The sequence below is a fragment of the Gymnodraco acuticeps genome, unplaced genomic scaffold (assembly GCF_902827175.1).
Source record: "Gymnodraco acuticeps unplaced genomic scaffold, fGymAcu1.1, whole genome shotgun sequence".
Lineage (NCBI taxonomy): Eukaryota > Metazoa > Chordata > Actinopteri > Perciformes > Bathydraconidae > Gymnodraco > Gymnodraco acuticeps.
In genome coordinates, this window is record NW_022990312.1 from 357,839 (window position 1) to 380,589 (window position 22,751).

Here is a 22,751-nt window from a genome sequence, read left to right on the forward strand (position 1 = left end):
TGCTGTAAAGTTGGGCATTTTAACATGGGGGTCTATGGAAATTGCTCCTTTCTGCAGTCAGTCCCTATCGGCCAATATATGAACTTCAGTGTGTGGCACTTCCGTATTGGCGTCCCGGCTCTTCCCCAGAGTTTGCCGCTTGTTAATACTCCTTTAATATTGGCTAACATCTATCGACCGAATTGGGATGACTCACAGTTTTTCATAAACTTATTTCCAGCTCTCCCTGACCTCATTACTTATAGATTGGTATTGGGTGGTGACCAGTGGCGGCCGGCCCATAGGGGCGGTAGGGACGCCGCCCCCCCTCTTCCCGCATGTTTGATTGTCATTAAAAAAAAATATATAAAAAAAATTTTATTTGTATTTTTAATGAACAAGGTAAATATTATATAGTTGGTATCAGTAAAATGTATAATCTACAATAAAATCTCGTTTAAAATTGTTTTACGATGTCTAAAGTTACTGATAAGTCACATGTTTCGTGCCTGGCCGCAGCGTGTATCATTACCTCTCTCGTCCGGGCGGTAGAAAGGAGCCCTCAGCCAGAGCAGCAGCAGCCAACAAGCTGACTGTTGTTATCTGTATAATATGCCGCCGAAACATAATTTCAGCCAATCAGCGTCGTCAGATCTGATGCTCAAAGGGCGCCCTGTCACCGCCCTGGCGTGTGTCTGTGAGTTGTTTGGACTCGTATCCTAGGTTACGCTACAGTATAGTTGATGAGGATGGCTGCGTCTGCAGGTGGAGGCTCCGGTGCTAGTGGATCGCCGGAGCTGTAGATTAACATTTACATGCTTATTGTAGTTGTAAGTGCAATGCCTGTAGCACCATGGAGCATATGTGTGGGCTGGACCTGTATTTTACAGGAAAGGAGTGAGCAGAGGGTCGAGTTGTCGATTCTTGTTCAGTTTTCATCTTCCTCACCCTCTCAGACTTTGAGTTGCGCGCACTGCTAAAGACACGCGCTACCATGGAAACCAAACAATGGTGTAGCTGTATTAAAATTTGAGTGGAAACAGTCGTGAGTAAATCTGATTTTGTCAGAAATCGGGAGGAATGCGGGAGAAATATGACCCCGGGAGGAAACCGGGAGAGGGCAATGAAATCGGGAGTCTGCCGCGAAAATCGGGAGGGTTGGTATGACACACACACACACACACACACACACACACACACACACACACACACACACACACACACACACACACACACACACACACACACACCAGTGATTCCCACAGTATGTTAATACTTTGGGGGGCCCCCAAAGTATAATGGCTCCCCCCAAAGTATAATTTGTGTGTTTTTTGTTTTTTTTTACTCAGTGAGCACTCATTTGCATTGGTGGCAATGAGTGCTCAGTGAGTAAAAAAAACTTAAAAAACCATACATTATACTTTGGGGGGAGCACCTGGCAGCATGCCTCCGAATATCCATAGATGGACCGGAATTGGAACACTTTCCATACCAGAAAGCCCTGGAGAGGTTTTTTGACAAGCCGCGACGGATCCACTGCTCAAACAGGCTGTGCCGTCTGTGCAACCATTAAGTTTGTTGCTCATTTCATTCACCAGTTTGTATATAGTTAAAATAAAGTTATCCGGTGATTGACGATCAGATACCAGTGTGGAGTTTTCTGTCTTAAATTTGATATAGATCATGTTCTTTGTTGGTTTGTGAGGATGTTCATACACACTTGGTAAGATGTGTGTGTGAAAGAAGACCACAAAAAACAGCAGTGACTGCTCTCAGCTGTTTAACACTTAAAGACCTAGACAACATCACCAGTTGTAGGTTGTTTGAAGTGCAGTATTACTATGAAAATTGAAATTTTTCACGGGGGGGGGGGGGGGGCACGCACCCCCCCACCCCGAGTCGTTCCCCCAAAGTACATTTCATTTCTGCGGGAATCACTGCACACACACACACACACACAATGTTTGTATTTAGTCTCCTCATTTTAAATGGGAATTAAATAATTTGAGTGTTCCCAAAGCACCAGTGTTCTGCAGTTTGTGTGGGCCTACTGTACTGTTGCACAGTTTTGGAAGATTCATAGCTAACCACACTGAAGATTATAACTGCTAGAATCCACTTCAAGACACTGGTACTTGCATACCATGCTGCGAATGGATCTGGCCCTTCCTACATCCAGGACATGGTTAAACTGTACACCCCAGCGTGTGCACTACGCTCTGCATCAGCCAAACGACTCGCTGCACCCTCGCTGCGAGGGGGACCCAAGTTCCCATGCGCAAAAACACGTGGGTTTGCTATCCTGGCTCCAAAATGGTGGAATGAGCTCCCCATTGACATCAGGACAGCAGAAAGCCTGCACATCTTCCGGCGCAGACTGAAACTCATCTCTTTCGACTCCACTTCGAGCGATATAATTACTAACAAAGAACTGCTAACAGAGCACTTATATACTAATAAAGGACTGGCAAGTCCAGGCTAGCAGCCCGAGCCCCAAGAGCCATGGTTCCAGCCCCAGCAGCCATGGTTCCATGCTCCAGTGCCGGCCCACACAGCCATGGTTCCGTGCTCCAGTACCATCCCACACAGCCATGGTTCCGTGTTCCAGTTCCGTGCCCAGCAACCATGGTTCCTGCTCCAGTACCGGCCCACACAGCCATGGTTCTGGCTCCAGAACCGGCCTACACAGCCATGGTTCCAGCCCCAGTCCCAGCAGCCATGGTTCCGGCCCCAGCAGCCATGGTTCCGGCTACAGTACTGGCCCCAGTAGCCATGGTCCCGACTCCAGTTTCGGCTCCAGTACTGGCTCTCCGGCCGACGCCAGCTCCCCGTGTCCTGTCGGCATACCGGCCGACGCCAGCTCCCCGTGTCCTGTCGGCATACCGGCCGACTCCAGCACCTCGTCTCCTGTCGGCGCACTGGCCGACGCCAGCTCCCCGTGTCCTGTCGGCGTACCGACCGGCTCAAGTCACCTCTCCAGTTCCCTCTCAAGTCTCCTCTCAAGTCCCCTCTCAAGTCACCTCTCGAGTTCCCTCTCAAGTCTCCTTACAAGTCAACTCTCGAGTTCCCTCTCAAGTCCTCTCTCGAGTCTCCTCAAGTTCCCCCTCGAGTTTCCATTCAAATCTACCCTCAAGTCCCCTCCCGAGTTCCCTCTCAAGTCCCCTCTCGAGTTCCCTCTCAAGTCCCCTCCCGAGTTCCCTCTCAAGTCCCCTCTCGAGTTCCCTCTCAAGTCCCCTCTCGAGTTCCCTCTCAAGTCTCCTTTCGAGTCTCCTCTCGAGTTCCCTCTCAAGTCTCCTTTCGAGTCTCCTCTCGAGTCTCCTCTCGAGTTCCTTCTCAGGTCCCCTCTCAAGTCTCTTCTCGAGTCTCCTCTCGAGTCCCCTCTCGAGTTCCCTCTCGAGTCCCCTCTCAAGTTTCTTCTCAGGTCCCTTCTCTAGTCCCTACTCAAGTGCCGTTGAAGGTTCCGCTGGGGGTCCTGCCAACTCCATGTCCTGTCCCGTTGGGGGTCCCGCCGACTACTCTTCTGCCGGGGGTCCTGCCAACCCTATGTCCCGTGCCGTTGGAGGCCCCGCCGACTACTCTTCTGCCGGGGGTCCTGCCAACCCTATGTCCTGTGCCGTTGGAGGTCCCGCCGACTGCTCTCCTGCCAACTCCATGTCCTGTCCCGTTGGGGGTCCCGCCGACTACTCTTCTGCCGGGGGTCCTGCCAACCCTATGTCCTGTGCCGTTGGAGGCTCCGCCGACTAATCTTCTGCCGGGGGTCCTACCAACCCTATGTCCTGTGCCGTTGGAGGTCCCGCCGACTGCTCTCCTGCCGGGGGTCCTGCCAACCCCATGTCCTGTTCCGTTGGAGGCCCCGCCATCACCTGTCTCGCCGGGGGTCCTGCCAACTCCTTGTCCGCTTCCGTGGGGGATCTTGCCGACACCTGTCCCACCGGCTCCGGTTCCTGTCCGGTCGACACCGGGTCCTGCCCGGCCTCCGGAGCTGTCCGGTCTTCACCCTCGAGCCCAGCCCCCTGACTTTCCCAGCCGCGGTCCTCGCCCTCGGGCCCCTGAGTTCGCCTGCTGTGACTTTCGCCCCTCCATGGACTCTGCCTTGCCCCCGGGCCATCCGCCCGAGACCCCGTCCTCAAACTCTGCCTTGCCCCCGGGCCGTCCGCCCGAGTCCCTCCTCCGGACCCCCCTCCACCCACCCTTTTGGCCCTGTGTTCAGTGTTGGTTCGTCTTTTGTTGGTGACTGAGTTCACCGGGGAGTGTTCTGTTTTGTCCGAGTTGTATTCATATCCTTGAAATAAAGGTGTTATCAGTTTATTCTGCATTTGGGTCCTGCCTGCTTCACTCTACCGTAACAGTTTAGTTAACAAATACGACAAAACTTAGTCGCTATTTATTACCCATGTTAGAGGCCTATCCCTCACCTGATTCACTGTGCATTGCAACTTTTTGTCTTAAATGTTGGACATACTGTATTTGTGAAAAACAGAAAAATAAAATTGTTAAACATTTTTTTTAAATAATAATAAAACACACAAAGTCCATCCCAACCAAGAACGGTTTCAGCACATCACTTCCTGTAAAATAAGAACTATAGCTATCCTACTAAGTATTGATCTACTCATTCCCTTAAGGTCTGGGAAAAACTGGGTTTCATATTGTCCGATTACGAAACAGTAAAGGTCACAGTTACTGTTTACACAGAGAAGCACCATGTCCATATGGGATGTATATGCTGTAGCCTATATTTACCTCTGTGTGTAAAGCCAGGTATGTCAGAGCCTTTTAACCTCATGGCAAAATCCACCTACATACGCCATCTCAAGTTCCCACTCCATCCCTCCCAGCCAGTGTTTTACTCAGTGGTGACTGACAGATTTACTTTGCTTTTTAGCAAGCGGCGCTGTCAAACTTCAGCAGCCTTTCAAAACACCGACACAAAACCCTGCAGCTCCACAAAGATGGCCCTCTGTGGGGACACAGCAACTAGGGCTGTGCAATTTAATCGATCCTGCGATATATATTGATATTTAGTTTTCCGAGAAAGTATCGATATTTCAGCCGCGGGTATCGATACATTAAGTCTGATAACTGTTCGTTATTCTCGCGTCCAGGAGAGAAGCTTTAACAAGGACACTAATTGAGTCTCTGAGAAGGTTCAAATGTATACTTTAATTAATAAAAAGCGCGGTAATGTTACAAGCAGAAGATGGTTCAGTCAGAAAAACTAAACACGCCTTTTCTCCTCCTTATCTCTTTCATGACTTTTCATTTAATACATTTTAAACGCTGTAATCAATACTCCAAAAATACCTCACGGCTGGTATCCTTTCCGGTAGTTCCGGATGTTGTCTCATGCTATCCACGTCTGTAAACAAACGTATTCAAATAAACTGTACCTTCATTTAATATTCAACCAAAATAATATCTCAACGTTGTAGTGTTGAAATCAGTAGGTTTCGGTGTGCAACACTCCGTGTCATATCGCTACTAAATTCACCTCTATAGTAAATGGTATATTAGCCACATGCTAAATGCTAACCGGAGATGAAGGATTTTCAGAATAAAAGCTTAACAACTGGTTGTGCACAAGAACTTCTGGTTTTTCAGTATAAAACAGCATTTAAACTGACGGTGTTTAAGGTACTTTATGCCCTCAAAACATTGATTTTGAAGTCCCATTCAAATCTCCCGTGTTCCGCCACCTGCTGCACATTTTAATTCTCCATTGTCCATTGTGATACTGCACTTTATGTACTTACGTTTCAAAGGCTTGTAAGCTACAGTTTGCACTGTTTCAATAAATGAAACTTATTTTTTCTCACCACATCTTTTGATTCATTTTGTCCAGCATTTGCAAGCTGTAGACTCTCTGTCAGAGCCATATATTGTATAATTGATGCTTTCAGTTTTCAGTTGAATTAATTCAATCCAAGTCAATGGAACACTCACAAGATGTCACCAAAATCACACTGTCCCTTTAAAATCTTTCAGAAAATGATATAAGTGTATCGAATTATATCGTATCGAATCGTATCGTTGGCTGAATATCGTGATATATATCGTATTGTGAGCTGAATATCGTGTATCGTATCGTATCGTGAGATAAGTGTATCGCTACAGCCCTAACAGCAACTCAAGTGCTCATTTTTACAGAAAGGCCAGGAAGCCAGAGCAAAATGAAAGTCATTCTTCTAGAAGTTTTCACATATCTAGCACTGAGAGGTGGATTTGTAAATTCAAATTATCCATGACTGCTTCCATAATTCCCTGCCCTTTCTCTTTGAAAGAAAACACAATAATCATTGTATTTCTAAGCTTACAATAATTAAAGAGGCTCCTAACTCACATCTATCCTGTAGTAATTAGGTTAGTGTAAGCTCTGTGCCCATTCCAAGGGTATACAACTAAGCACCAGGAATGGCATGCACTCTGCTTTCATGTGCAGACAGAGAGGTTTAGAGCTGTCTGGGTGTTCTTATTCCCCATGTTGAGCACATGCACACGAAAGAAAAGCAGTGGATCGTGGGATGTTTCTCTGTGCTGGGTTAAAGCCTGTATGTCCCCAGTCAAGTGCCATGGTAATCCTGTTGGGACTGAGCTCCATTCACTGCGGCCTAATCAATGGGTATCTGAGCTCCAATCCTCTTATGCTGCTTGACTGGACCACACTTCTCTAACGCTGGAATGTAAGTGTCGCCTGGAACTCCACAGAGACAGGCACAAGAGAAAGAGGCACTGCCTTTGTTTCGCTCTCTTCCTCAATCTCAAACTTTGACCATCAACATGTGCATACGTGCACTGCTAACTTGAGATGGAATTATGCATCTGCTGCCACTTTTTAATGACTTGATGAACACAGATTTGCAAAGCAAGAGGCTGAAAATAAGAACAAAGAAACCCCCCCTTTCCATCTAAATGTAATCTTTCTGTCAGGCTCCAATTACCTTGGCCCTGCTTCCTTAATGAGCTCTTTACCAAAGAATGTCCTGAAAAAATCAAATACATGGCTCCAGAAAACTCAAGGAACAGGCCAATTCAGACCAAACAAACAGGCTGGTTTCATGCTTTTTATTGTGTGAAAATCTATTCACTTTTTGGGATGCAACCGAAAGGCACTGTCTGAGGATTGGGGCCCCCTGTTCATGAAAGAGGATAAAATGACACGGCTCAGGTCTGGGTCAATGCTTTGCTAATTTGAAGGAGTAATTAACATTCCCATGGATAAGGACTATGGATCCCGTGTTGGGTCCAGATGTCCAGGCCAGCGCTCGGCTGTTAGCTCACTGGTCCATGAGACTTGATCTATAGATGGAAGACAATGACCCCAGCCCTAATTAGCTCCACCAGTCAAGGGTCCCTAATTGGATTACGGGCCGGTCTTTTTGGGACACTCTGTGTCCAATACGGAGCAAGAACCGTTACGGTGCACAAAGGGACCTCCCGAAAAAACACAGACAAATACTCCTAATAACCATTTGAATTTCCTTCAACACATATATAGTCAAGCACCCTGGCGAGATTTGAAAACACTCGAGGGACAAATGAGCGAAATCTTTATTTTCATTTTGTTACTGGGAAGCAGATCTTATCACATGTTCTGCGGTGACATACTGGAGAGGCTTGTTTGACATGCATTCTAAGCCTCTTTTTGCCTCCAGAAAACAAAAGGCGATTCACTGAGCCACAATACTGAAAAGGAAACAGCTTGCACAAAAGACTAAACAAACTATTGTATAGCATCGCACAATATATTCATAATTTGTCTGAGAACAGCAAGGTCAACAACGGAACTCTGAATCTATTCAATGCACCGCAGGAGAAAGAGATTAATGTGGCGTGAATATACAGTAGTTAAGGAGTGTTGCATATCTGGAGCCTCTTTATGCTGTTTGGGGCTTTATATCACTGGGTTAACAAGATCACGATTATTCTCTTCAATATCTGTGAACTATAGAAAGGATCAGTCAGTAGAGGGCCTTCCTGTCAGTCCCAAGGCTCCGAGCATGTTATTTTCTCAATATCCTCCAACTCATATGACCACACATGTCGATTGTTCAAGCCCTTATTACGACCAAATAGGTTGATTGTTCAAGCGCTTATTACGACCTATAATCACGTTTTCGACCTATAGTGCTCCCGTTGACTGAAAACGCTCCGCAGGGTCGTATATTCACAAATAACCCTCTCTGGAAAATCCTAAAATGTAGGATAGTTTGGCCATTAAAATGTTGCGAGAAGTGTATATTGTACTTTCAGAATCCACGTCCAGTGGATGTGTAGGATCTATAGTTTGATAGATATTACGAAGAATATTTGAGGTCTCGCCAGGAGAAGGTTTATATGCGGCAGCGTCCATGTAAAGTTAGTGTCAACCCTCACGGGGTGAAAACAGTATTTCCGGTATCGAAGTTTTCCCCTAACTAGCGTTAGCTAGTGCAGCAGCTCCTGCAACAACACCGGGGGACCTCCGGGCGACGTTTGGGTCTACGACGTCAATCCTAATTGGTGTTGTATTTGATGAAAACATTTGAATATTAAGAGTAGCCTTCATACAAAATAGGGGAAAAGTAGAAGGTCAATGATAGAAATATAGAATAGAAAATATCAAGAAGATACTGTAGTGTATCTCTACAATAAAACAGCTAGTGGATGACGTCCAAAGATATTAATAGGAGGATGTGCAAAACAGACAAACTAATAAGGCTTTATTTAAACATTAAAGAATACTTTAAGTTAAGGTCTTCTTTTGAATCAGAAAAAAACTGGACTCGTTGGAGTCCAGTTTTGGATAGTCTGCCGTGGTTACATTCTATTTCAAAGAGCTGTTTGACGCTCACCAACCAAAGGCAGGAAGGAAAAACTGCACACAACCATCAAATTCAAAATATTTATTATGACTCAGGGTCGCAAAATGCTAAAGTGATGCCAGAAAACAATATTTCTCTTCATCAAAAACTATATAATTACTATATGAGGGACGAGTGGCAGGCATCAGGCTGACACTGAAACTGAGATTTCTGAATCAGATCGTTTCTTCTGTCCTTTCTTCTGTAGAGGAAATAAAGAAACCGTAACTCACAATTTATTTGTTGTTTGAGGTGCAGTAATTAAGTCATTTTGGCCAGAAGTGACATTAGCGCCCTCATACTATATTTTTCTAGAAAAACCCTTGGTGTCCATTAGAGTCCACCTCTGGTTGAACGAGCTGAACACCCACACACATGGATCCCCATTTGGCCCTTTGAGATGTATTTTTTAAATTGATTAATAGACAGGAAAGGGTTAAAAGTAGGGATGCTCCGATCGCCAATTTTGGGGCCGATCCGATCGAGTCGGCGGGGCCTATGGGGATCTTCCATTTAAAGTGATGTTTACAACTCAGTTAATGGGGCTCATTCACTGGCGCTTCAACAAACAACAACCAATATAATCATTACATTCAAATTAAGTACATTATTCAAGTTTACATCAACTTTGGATAATAACATGGGAGAAATGAACGGAAGCGCTCTCTTTTCCTCTCTCCCCCTCTCTCTCTCTCTCTCTCTCTCTCTCTCCTGACAGCCTGTCAGTATCTCATGCAGCTCGCTGATCCAGTAATAAGTGACCCGACAGTGAAGAATAAACATATTTATAACTAGTTTAGCTTGTTCCAGAGGTAGATAAAATAGCTAAGTGTGTTAGATCTAACTCTTAGTGTGTGTGTTGCTCTGCTCATCGGTCCGTCACAGCGGTTGGAGCTGCAGGATTTCTGCTTCACACACGTTGCATACCGCTATTTTATTGTCATTTTCGGACACCTTCAAATACTGCCAGACTGGTGAAGCCATTTTGGCGAGCTTGTTTTGCTGCGCACAGAGAAAAGTATCATGTATTTTACGTCATAATTTTACGTCATGCAATCGGCTCTCGCGATCGGCATTTTTAGAGAGAACCGATCGATCGGTAGAGAGTGAGTATCGGCCGATATCGATTGGCGGCCGATCGATCGCAGCATCCCTAGTTAAAAGAGAGTAAAAGTATACTATTTACCTCTGAATTGTAGTTTGGTATATGTAAAAAGTAGCAACAAATTGTAAAGTAAAGTAACTAAGTACATTAAATGTACTTAGTTACTTTACACCACGTTAACCTCGCCCAATCCCCAATGTTCAGGGTGACTTACCAGACCTGTACAATCAACCCCCCCATTACTCCTGCAGCCTTTATATGGTAGACCATATCATTGTAATTGTGATCAGGCTTGTCCAATGACTTGCTCTGACACTCACACAGGGGCATCATCTCAAGGAGTGAGTGACAGCATGTCAGGGGCTGAGCCGCCACACAGATTAATGTGGGGGGGGTCTGCTCCAGGAGTGATACTTTGCTACACTAGAGGCTGCCTTCTGTACGGGTCTTTCTACAGTATTTAGTGTGCTTGATTCACCCCATTTTAAAGGGAGATTCAGTTTTCCTTCAATGTGAATTAGGGGTGGGCGGATCGATCCCAAAATATCGATACTTCCAATATTACGATACGTTTCAAAATATCGATACTAGAGCCAATAGGATCGATACTTTTATACTTTTTTCCCCCCTCTCCTCGTCAATGTCATCAAAAACTATGTGCAGTAAGTAGGCGCTCTTTTCTTCTCTCTCCACTGCTGTCCTCCTCTCCTTGAGGCAAACACACACACACACACACACACACACACACACACACACTCACTCACTCACTCACGCGCGCACACACACACACACACACACACACACACACACACACACACATGATGGCTGAGAGAAAGAGGATCGTTGTGTTGAGCTATTTCACTACTGTCAATGAAAACTTAGCGAACTGTGATGTGTGCAAGTTCGCTACTGTGGCCACTTTGTATTGTTATTTTTCATGTTTGCACTATAAATTAGCAAAAGTAAAACGTTTATTTGTCTATAAAAACTGTCCTGTCTTTAATCATGAAAATGAATTCAGATTTAGTCTATTTATGATGCTTTCAGCTAGAAAATGGCCCTGAAATACTTGGTATCGGATCGAATCCAGATTTTGTGGTATCGCCCACCCCTAATGTGAATATTAATAGTGCCTATAATGATTATTGGTAATATTAACCAGTTTAAAATATCACTGCTCTTTATCAATACTTACTTTTTAGGATTGTACTTTATGTAATGATCTTTCATTTATGATTGTGTGATTTGTATACATATAAGAAAGTCGACAGTGGTCACTCCACTATAATAGGTCAAACCAGAAAGTCAACAATTTATCCAAATGTTCTGAAAAACTTTATTTGCGGAACTGAGCGTACCTGAAGGGAGCGTACCTGAAGGGAGCGTACCTGAACTGAGCGTATCTGAACTGAGCGTACCTGAAGGGAGCGTACCTGAAGGGAGCGTACCTGAACTGAGCGTATCTGAACTGAGCGTATCTGAACTGAGCGTACCTGAACTGAGCGTACCTGAACTGAGCGCTTCTGTCGGGGGTCCTGCCGGCTCCTACTCCGGTCCTTTGATTAGTTCTGCATGTATTTAAGTTCTGTTTTTTCTGTTGATGTTGTGGGTCCTTTGAGTTTAATGAGGTGAGAGTTCTGGTCGGTACTCTGTATATCCAGTCAACCTTGAATAAAGGTCATTTTCTGTTTAAACCATGGTCTGTCTGCATTGCTTGTCCCTGACGGGCTGTTTTTCACACCAAGTTCTAAAACTAGTTTAATAGCTGGATAAATGGACACATCTGTTAATAAGACTGTGTAAATAAATATCCACTATCAAACACCTCACTTCAATATCATCACCATAACTTTTTTAATCTGTTGACTGTTTCTGAATATTATTTAGCCTTCAGTAATGCCCCATAGATGCACAGTATAGGAGCATCTATGGTTTTCTATTTTTTCAGTTCTCCCACAGGGATTTGTTTCCCAACATTTGATCTTCTATATTCCCTTCTTGACATCGTCCCTCCCAGATTACTTAAAGCTGCCTGCTACTATACACCCCTCCTTCTCGTCAGGCCATGCTCCTAGTTTCTCTAAGATGGCACCGCTTCAAACCATTCTCCATAAACCGATCCAGATCCAAGCATCCAAGCATCCAACAAAAAATAGCCTTTTTAAAAACCAAGATTATTTTGCCATTGGCCTCCAGATTATTCCCCGATGTTTTGTTCGGTTTTGTTTTTCTATTTTGAGATGTTTATTTTTTACCTTTTCTTATTTTTCTTATCTTCTTCAGAAAATAGAATATTAAATTAAAATGGCAACATTTTGCCTATTTTATTCATAATGAAGACTTCCCTTACAGAAGAAAAAAACAAAATGACATGCAGGTCAACTGATCAGCTGGGACCTTGTTTGAGGTGATGGAGAGTCTAACATTGAGTAAACTGATTCAGATTGTAGCTGTGTAGCTACATTAGACCGTCATTCTCTGTGAAACTGCTCCTCATCAGAGGGTTGACAGAAAGTTGAATGAAGATGACGATGCTTCTGTTTGTGCTAAGGATTGTGTTTGATTTCCTGGATACAAATGATTCTGCCCAACTGTGCCATATATTGATACAAACACACCCTCAGAAATCTTCTATATGAGTTACATATCAGAATTGCTGTGTGTGTAAAAGACAGCAGATCACAACAGACCATAAACATAGGGAAATAACACAGTACCTCCATGTTAAAAGATAAGAATATAAATTGATCACGCATTATTTTTTACATAATGCTGTGCAAACAAAAGAAACATCAAACCGGGTTATCTTGTGACAATCTGAGAAGGTGTTGGGCAGGTGTGGACAGTCAGCTGAAGTGAATCCAGGAGCAACAGATGCTCCGTTTTCATTGGGCTCAGCAGCACGTCGTCATGGCCACCATTGTGATGGTTTGGGTGTTTTCATTTAAAAAAAGATGTGGTTCTTTGCTGTGACTATTCAAATAAAATCAAGTTTTATTTATATAGCACATTTTAAAAATGATTTTGGTCGAGCCAAAGTGCTGTACATGCAATACAAATACTTTACAATAAAAACACTTTACAACAAATACAATAGCAAAAATAAAAAATCACACATAGGGAAATGTCAGGAGTCGTGCTCCGCTCTGACTAGAAGGCCAGAGAGAAAAAGTGAGTTTTAAGTGGAGATTTAAAACCCCCAGGGTCTGGGCCGACCTCACATGGAGGGGCAGAGTGTTCAAGAGCCTAGGGCCAGCTGCTGCGAAGGCTCGGTGCCCTCGGGTTTTGAGTCTGGTCATGTGCAATAATAGCAGCAACTGGTCTGCCGACCTTAAAGCTCTGGCTGGGGTGTAGCGAAAAGCCGGAGCCAGCCCATTTAGTGCTTTAAAAACAAATAAAAGGAGTTTAAAATCAATTCGGAACCGAATTGGAAGCCAGTGCAGTGAGGCCAGAATTGGGGTAATGTGGTCACGCTTTTTATGGCCAGTGAGAAGACGTGCAGCTGCGTTTTGGACTAGCTGCAGGCGTCTGGTCCATACCCACATACAGAGCGGTAATGCAGTCTTGAGGTAACAAAGGTGTTAATAACCCTTTCTAGGTCTTTGAAAGATAAAAACGACTTGGTCTTTGCCAATAGTCGTATTTTAAAAAAAGCAGGTCTTGACTACGGTGCTGACTTGCTTATCAAATTTAAAAGCGCTATTGAAGGTCACTCCAAGGTTCATGACAGAGGGGAGGATGTTTTTATTGAGGGAGCCCAGCATTTCTACCGGGGAGGCTGGAGTCCAAAAAAGATGACCTCAGTCTTGCTTTCGTTGAGGTTGTGGACATTTTGGCTCAGCCAGGATTTTATCTCTGTTAAGCAGTCCATCAACGGCTGTAATGAGTTGACATTTGAATTGAGAGGCAGATAGAACTGTACATCATCGGCGTAACAATGGAAGGGGATGTAGATTGATGGCAGATATCATCAGGGTGCAGGGCCGCTCGGACAAGGCGTGTCCCAGTGTGCCCCCCCTCTACGAGTCTGGCGGCCCATCTGCTTCCGCAGGTAGCTGGTTGGGCAGAGGGAAAGAAATCTCTGGCCCCGCTGCCGCGGGGACCGAGACACCTTAGAATATTTGGATAAAATATACAGGCTCGGGGCACTGATGGCGGCTGCGGCGAATAATCTTGGCGTGTTGGGTAGGGTTTGGTACCGAGAACCGGTTCCGAACCGGAACCGGTTCCAACATTTCGATTCCAACGGCATCATTTAGAAATGTGAATTTCGGTTCCGCTTTTCGATGCCTGAGGAAATGTTTCTCGCCGCTCTCCGTAGCCTACTGTATGACTGCGGCGGGGCGGGAAATGTAGCATTGTACCTACACTTCCTACAGCGTAACCTGAGACCAGGGCCGGCCTGTCGCACTGGCGTTATAGATGTTCGCCTAGGGCGCCAGATCTGTGGAGGCGCTGCGCTGACAGCTCTGGGAGGAAAAAAAAATGTTTTGACCGTTGGTGCTCATCCTAATTTTCGGCCTCGATGTAACAACATTCATAATTAAGTAAATGTAACACCCTTTTCATCCCGGTTACACTTTTCATTTGCCCTGTACGATGGGCGCTGTAAGTGATGAAAATGTGCTGTTGTTATTAGCATCTGGTGCTAGCTGCTCTAACGGAAGAAGAATATGTTTCTACAATGATGTGGAGGGAGAGTCCTCTCCAGTCAGACTGAGAGGCTGATAACTTCAGCTCAGTGAGGTAAAGGACTCTGAGTGTTTAGATAGTTCACTTTAGTCTAAGTTATCTCAGTGGGTCTCAAACGTTTTGATCACAATTTATATAAACACATATTTCCAAGGCACTCCTTTATAATTATTGGAATAAAACAGGTTTGAAATCATTCCAATGTATACTATAGGACAGTAAACCAGACATATCGTTTTAAACTGGAGAGATAAAAACATATGCATAAATAAAATAGTAAAATAAGATATGAATGAACAACAAAAATAAAATAAGTTACATGTATTTGTTATTGGCTATGGTAGGTTATTGGTCATGCTCACATACTTATTTAATTATTAAAATGTAAACCGATCTTTTTCATATGGGTGTTTAGAGTTGTACCCACTAGATTTACTCTCTAGTAATTCTGCTTAAAGTGCACCAGATTGATGCATTTTACTTTAAAATGTTCAAACATTTCTTCCAGGTATGCCTGAGAAGGCAGATATGCTTGTTTTTCTCAACAAGAACTGTTCTTTAAAAGTTGGACTGTTGCACTGTTGTAGCTTCAGTGGTTCTCAGGTTACAGTTACATAGCAGTGAATATAAACAGACTGATTAATGTGAATATTACTGTAAACTAACCTGTGTAAAAGTTTCTCGAATAAATGTAATTTTTTTTGGTGGAAGAAGCATGTATCATTTTTGTACCCTGCCCCTCAAAGAATCGAAATTGAGAACCGTTAAGAACCGGAATCGAAAAGTAGAATCGGAATCGGAATCAGAATCCTGGAAATTCAAACGATACCCAACCCTAGTGTTGGGTGTCTCCCTGATTACCCCTCAGACGGACACCCCCGCCCTCCCGCCTCAGGACGGGAGCGATTATCCGGACTGCTGCGTTGGTCAGATGAATAATCTGATCCATGGAGTGGCCGCCGCAGCGGGGCGGGTGATGTCCTTGGCCACACGTGGTAGGGCTCACCGCCCTATCCGAGAAGGACCGAGAGGATCTCCTTGGATCGATATCCTCGGTCACCCAACGCTTTAGCCGCCTAGAGGAGGAGAGGGTGCAGTTTAGCCGCATGCTACTGCGGCGCCCTCCACCTCTTCGGCCCACCTCGTGGAACCGGCGTACCGGCACTCACCGGCGTACCAGGCTCCGTTAATCTGTATCCAAGTCGAGTGTCATTTGTTTCCACAATTCTACACTCACACACAATGTTGACCGTACAAATTCCCCACTCGCTGCCCCGGTTGTAGCTCCTGTAAAGGAGGTAGCTAGTGGGCATGCGCAGATGACTGATAAACCGCAGGAAGTGCTATCAGAGCGCTATGCGGGTACAGGGGCATTATGGCCGGCGTATTACTGTCAGGGAACACACTACGCCTAGAGTAAAGACTCCGATTAATGCACTTTACCATAGTGGTAAAGGAGACATTATGGTGGAGCTCGCTCACAGCTGAGGGCTTGTCCCCTAACACAATGTGGATGGACAGGACGCTGAAACGGGGTTATTCACTCCAGTTTTGCAGCATCCCACCTCCATTCAAAGGCATGCAAGAGGTAAATCTATCATCCCAGAAGGAGATGGGTTTCCTCTCAGCAGAGATTCAGGCCCTGGTGCAAAAACAGGCGGTGTCTGTTGTGCACCCTCAGCACAGAGAAAAGGGTATTTACTCCATGTACTTCCTGGTTCTCAGGAAGACAGGGGAATTCAGAAGTATTCTAGATCTCCACAGCCTGAATCGGCACATTGCCTGCAGAAAATTATGCATGTTGACTATAAAACAGTTAATGGGGCTAGTGCAACCGGCCGATTGGTTTACTACCATCGACCTGAAAGACGCGTATTTTCATGTGGAAATTGCTCCAGAGCACAGAAAGTATCTGCGGTTTGCCTTCCAGGGGATAGCCTACGAGTACAACAGATTAACGTTCGGCTACTCCCTATCCCCACGCACGTTCAGCAAATGTGTGGCCACTGCACTCCAGCCGCTGCACGTCCATGGCATGAGAGTTTTCTTTTACCTAGACAACCTCATAGTCATGGCCAGGTCCAGGGAACAGGCAATGCTTTGCACAGCGCAATTGCTCCTACACCTAACCAAGTTGGGCTTTGCAATCAATTGGAAAAAGAGCACCCCCATACCTCACCAACAGGCGTTGTATTTGGGAGTGGTGCTCGATGCAGGTGCGCTGCGCGCTACCCTGTCAGAGAGCAGACGTGTATCCCTGCTTCGGGCAGTTCGCAGGCTGCGACAGGGGGCAACAATGACAGCTTTAACTGTCATGCTGACTCTGGGTCTCATGGCGGCGGCTCACGAAGAAATAATCCTCACATCTGTACACCAGTTATTGTTTATCATGACACACACACCACCTCCCTTACTTTTCCCAGAGTTAACTGTCCGGTTCTGGCGAAAAATAGTGAATCCGTCAGGAACAATGGCGGAGTCCGGGATAGCGGGGTTGAGCCAAGTCTCAGTGAGAATGAACGCGTTACAGTTCTTAACCCTCTGGAGTCGGTGTGCATAATTTACGTAATTCATCATATATTTTCGATTATAAGGAGTAGAAATATGATTCAGATATCGGCGGAATCGCTGGAAGAGTAGCTTTCCAGCAGTACCTCCTGTGAGACTGTAACCAGGGCACAGCAGCCAATATGGCCGCTCAAAGCAGCTTGACTTTACACTGTGTGGGATTGGTGGATTTGTGTGTCCGTCAAGGAAATCTCGGCCGGCAGCCATCATGGTCTGAAATGGACATCGAGAAATCACTAAGGACCTACCCACCAAGTAAAAAAAAACATAAACCGTGTTTCTCCCATCAGTTTACGTCTGTGAGAGAGAGAGAGACAGAGAAAATGGCTAAAAAAAACGTTACAAGTCGGTGACTTCGCTAGAGATTTTTTTCGCTAGCAGCAGTGAAGATAGAGCCTCAGAACCTGATGTCTTCGACTCTTCTGAAGAAGAAGAATACAAAGACAACAACAAGGATCCATTTGGACATAGGTACGTGTAAATATTACAGTAATAGTGTACTGGCAATGTGTGGGGAATACCGCGAAAATGAACAATATGTTTATTGATATATATTTTTTATCGATAGTCATGAACTTTTTCTTGGGACAAAATAGACTTTCCATTAGCAAATGTTTACTCTGTGTTAAATTAATCATTTATTCGTCCAACAACGGAGACATTTAGAAGTGGCTATAGACATGTTTTTGCCATCGATTAGTGTATCATACTGTTCTGTACAGATGAGGCTGTCATATATTTATTTATATGTGTTCCTGTGATTATTTTACCTTCCTGTACAGATAACTGGAAATACCTGTGTGTGTGTGTGTGTGTGTGTGTGTGTGTGTGTGTGTGTGTGTGTGTGTGTGTGTGTGTGTGTGTGTGTGTGTGTGTGTGTCTGTGTGTGTGTGTGTGTGTGAGTGAGAGAGAGAGAGACTCCTGTCCAACCTCCCAACATTTCTTTTTATGTGTGCATTGTTATTTGTGCTTGAGCAACATTTTACTTGAACTTTATTTCAATGACATTAGTTGTAATTATTGTCCTACATTTTAATTTGTTTTACAGAGATGTTTCACAGCTGTCTGGGCCTAGTGGCCCACAGGCGGTGTTTATCCAGCAGCCAGAACATCCATCTGTGCCGGCCCCCAGGTCAAGATCTACCATGGCTCCAGGTAGCCTAAGAACGAGTCAATGGGCAGACCAGCAGTACGGGGAATATCCACATTAACTGGGACAATCATTTCACTGAAAGGGGGAATAATAGCATCAACAGACATAGAGATGTTACAACATTCTGGTATGAAATCTGTGGCATGCATGAGAGGAATATCAACATCCCCCAGGTGAAGCAGACCACGACCAACATCCATAACAGCTCGAGCCTGCAACATGAAATCAAACCCCAGCAGAATAGCTTGTGTTGCCCCTCGCACTACATGTACAGCCTGCTCCCAATGTTTGCCCCCCAACTGTATGGGAAGAGTCACAGTACCCAGAGTGTCCAACAATTGACCATTTACTGTGCGTGAAAAAGTGTACTGGGTATTTAGCACACGTTTACGTAAGGCAGACATGGACATTCTGAAGTCCTCAGAAATCAGTCAATCAAAACAGTAACATCAACACCCTCAACACCCACAGAACAAGAGTCCAATGCACGAGCAGGCGCTTTCCCAGCAGAATAGTCCATTTGACCCTGTAGTGGTGAAACCGGCATCTGGGTCTCGATGCCAGTCACTGGAAGTTTCCCTGCAGCCGTCCGTGCAAGGATGGAGATGGTGACCGCCGAGAGGGAGACAAAACCCTCACTCCACGCCTTGGCTGACGTTCCCCAGCGCTGTGTGGTCCTTGCGGGACATCGCTACCTAGTCGTCGCGGTGAGAAGTCCGCAGAGGTGTCTCGGGTCCCCCGCTCACGTGGAGACCATTCCCTGGCACCAAAACCATCCTGTGGTCTGCGCTGAGGAGAACGGCCCCTGCTGCGGTCGTCCCTGTGGGAATCCTCGGTAGTAGATCTGCAACCAAACCCGGCACAGTCACAGTGGCAGGCACTCCGGTGCACCCTCTGACGCTCCCTCGTCAAGGCAGAGCTCCCTCTGCCATTCTCAGCTCCACGGCTATGTGCTCTCAAGTCTTTCACCTCAGTCTGTAAATTGTCCACCTTCAAGGTGAGGCGTTCAACCACATTTATGAGCTTATCCGTGGTATTAGCATTACAGTCGAAAACACCAGCCGATGGTGAATTTAGCGATGCAACAACAGCAGGATGCGGAGGACAGTAGGGCAAACCAGGCGTGCTCAACCTCATTGCCTGCCTAGCCCGCTCACAACGCCCAGCAATTATCAACGCCTCCTCCATATCAGTCGCCCCCTGTTCATGGCATTTTGCTTGAAGTGCAGGATCAAGGCCAGCCAAAAAACGTCTGAATTTCTCACCATTTACTGCAGCGCGGTCATAATCGGGAAAAGCCTCAGCCACGAGTCTGGAAATGTCCGCCGCATACACCTCCAAACACTCGTTCACTTGGCGGGGCCGTGCAGATACACACGTCTGGAAATAAAGCAGGAACTGTCTCTGGCCAAAAGCCTCCGCCAGCTTCTCCTTCACACGTTCGTAATCACACTGCACATCTGCCGGCCAGCTGTCCCACAGGAGGAAAGCTGCACCATCCAGTCTGGTAGGTAGAATGTTCAGCAAGGTAGCTGCGTAGCTCGTGCCCCTAGCACCCCTCGTCTGAGCACGAACAGCGGCTTCAAACTGTCTTATCCACGTAGCGAACTGCCTCTGGCCGTCGCCCCTAAACATCGGCGGCAGCTCGACTTTAATATCATTACTCACAGAACCAGTCCAAGAAGCAGTACATCCGTTATAATCGTCTTCCATATCGCCGTCACTCTTCATTCCCCCGAACATGACGCTTCGGTGCTAGCACTGTTAGCACAGCTAGCCGGCAGAGCCGACCAGAAAGTCCAGTAATTGTCCACAGAAAAAAATAATCCAAGAGCAGATAAAACACACTCCGATACCGCTGCCACCAATGTAACGTCCGAGGTGTTAAGGCTTCAATGATACTTCTGTGTAACAAAAACTCAAGAACTTAGTACTTTTTGGAGCGTCCCAGATAGCGCCTCCGTTTATTCTTATCGAGTCACACCACGCTCTCCTTCACCACACCAGGACAGACTGTGCATGCTCACAACACATGACCTCTCAACCCAATGCTTACACTACAATGTATGTGATGTCAGATAGTAACTAAAAAAAAAAATCGCAGGCTACGTCAAATAAATTCATGTGTCTGTTATGATTTGTGATTCGTCCACATTTAGACCAATCACAGCGTCACACTCTGCCGCCTATTCTGGATTTGTTTATTGTGCATTATGTAGACTCCCATTTCTGTTTGAATTACAAAATGGACATCAGAAATTGGCTTAAAAGGTCTAAGGATTTATTAAAACAAAATAGCGATGAAAGAACTGCAGCCGATGCAGCTGCTGGCGACCCTGCACCTGCCGTTGCAGCAGCATGCCTTAATGTCACAAGCTTGACCTCGGCAAACCCTGGGGCTGAGTTAGCGAGCCCAATCCTTGACTCATCAAGGCGGCCGCCACCAACGCTGTCCTCCGAGGCACAGCTCCTTGTGCCCCTACCATCACCACCTGCGTTGCCACACCCTGTACCACACCCGGCAGCATCCTCCTCCTCCGTGCCGGTGCCTCCACTACAGACGCTACCTTGCAGCACATCAACAGGTACGCCTACTATTGGGCCAGCAACCGCTCAAAGACCAACAGCCCCAGATGATCTTGGGGTTAATAAACCCAACCAGGTGAAACTGGATCGTTATCCAGGGAGATAGTTTTCAGGAAAGAAGCGCACTTTTGCCACTGCATGGTACAACAACAGACCGGCTTGAGTATTCTTTAAAAGCAGACGCAGCCTTTTGTTTCCCCTGTAGACAGTTTAAAGTCAATACGTCTTCATCTGATGTGGCTTTTACTGTCAAAGGTTTTTGAGGAAACAAATAATGAAATTAGTACTTTGGTCCACACAGATCAGCTGGCACGGAACCGTTATTACGTGTCAGCTGTCGTTGATATTATAGCTTTTTTAGCTGTCAACCAACTCCCTCCCAGAGGTGCCCACGATTCACTCCACAGCATGTCCGAGTCAGGCAGTGGGCTCTTCCTATCGCTGTTTGAGTATACGCTGCACAAAGATGCAGAGTTGGCCAAAATAATGTTCTAAGTTAGCTCGGCTGAGCGAAAGGATGCACCTGCAGTGCATAGGCCATGCCCAAGGCGGGCTGAACAGTTCATCGTCTCCGTTTCTACTATTTCTCTCCGAGTGCAACGATGAGGGAGCTGCCATCCTTAACCAGTGTGCCTTGCTTGTGATTTACCAGTGTTTGTGCTGCCACGCACACAATGTTTCAAAAGTGTTTTTATGTTGCCCTTTATTTGTGTATGTATTTACGATAAGTGTGCGTCTTTACGCAATGCTGTTGGCCTTGCTGTTTGATATATATTGTGCCGCAGGCCCGCAGCACGTGACGGTGTGCCCTCCCATGGAAATCATATGCCCTCCCTTTAGATTTGTTCTGGCACCGGGTCTGGATGTTCTTCTATTTGTTTCTCTAATTTTGAAGTAAAAGTCAAATAGATGGGTGGGGGGGATCACAGATCACAAGATGAGACGAGCACAGCCATGTTTCATAGGAACAATGTCTTTGTTGGGGCAAGCAGGCTCCTCAGGATCTAGACTTGGACAACCAGAGGTGAAAACTGATATTTGTCGGGCATGATGTTTATCAGCTCTGGCCCTGCAGAGTATTCTAGAACGCTGTCACTGCAGAGGCTGATGTTAAAGCAGGCTCACAGGATGTGATGTCAGAGGCACAAACCCAGCACAGCGATAGCTGTAAATGATGCCGACCCCCTTCTGCCTGTAGAAATTAATATGATTACTCTTGTTGAAAACTCAGCCTGAGTTCATTATACTCAGTTGTTTTCTTAAGCTGCTGCACTTTTTCTCTCCATATTTTTCTGTTTTATCAATCCTCATATCCCCTCTTGCTGTGTCATCACACATGTCTGATTCCACCCAGCTGATCCTGGTTTTGTTGTTTAATCATTTATTTTCCTTTGAACGTTTGGAACCGGGTGAGAAAGAACATCAGTGCAGTTTATTCACAGAGTGCAGATCAAATACTAATTTGTGTGAATTTTCCCTCAGTGGGTTGTTTTGCCACTAAAAAAACAAAAGAATGCGCAGACTTCTGTTGGTGACAGCAGGAGAGGCAGCAGCAGCAGAGCCAGAAACATCTCTGCTTTACGAGCAGTTATATCTTCCCATTTAGCTGAAACTGTGACAATTTAAAGACTTCTTTCAACAGGAAGCCTGAGCAGTAAATATGGTTGATGCAGAGGTAAAGTCAGAGGTTTCTCGCTATAACAAGATTTGTTCCTGCGGATTTGCGGCTCTTACAATTCCTCCTCACAGGTTCTCTCGTCTGTTTGATCACCTAACACGAGATTACGCTATGGTTTGGGATTAGTTTCGGAGGGAGCGGCCTGGCATC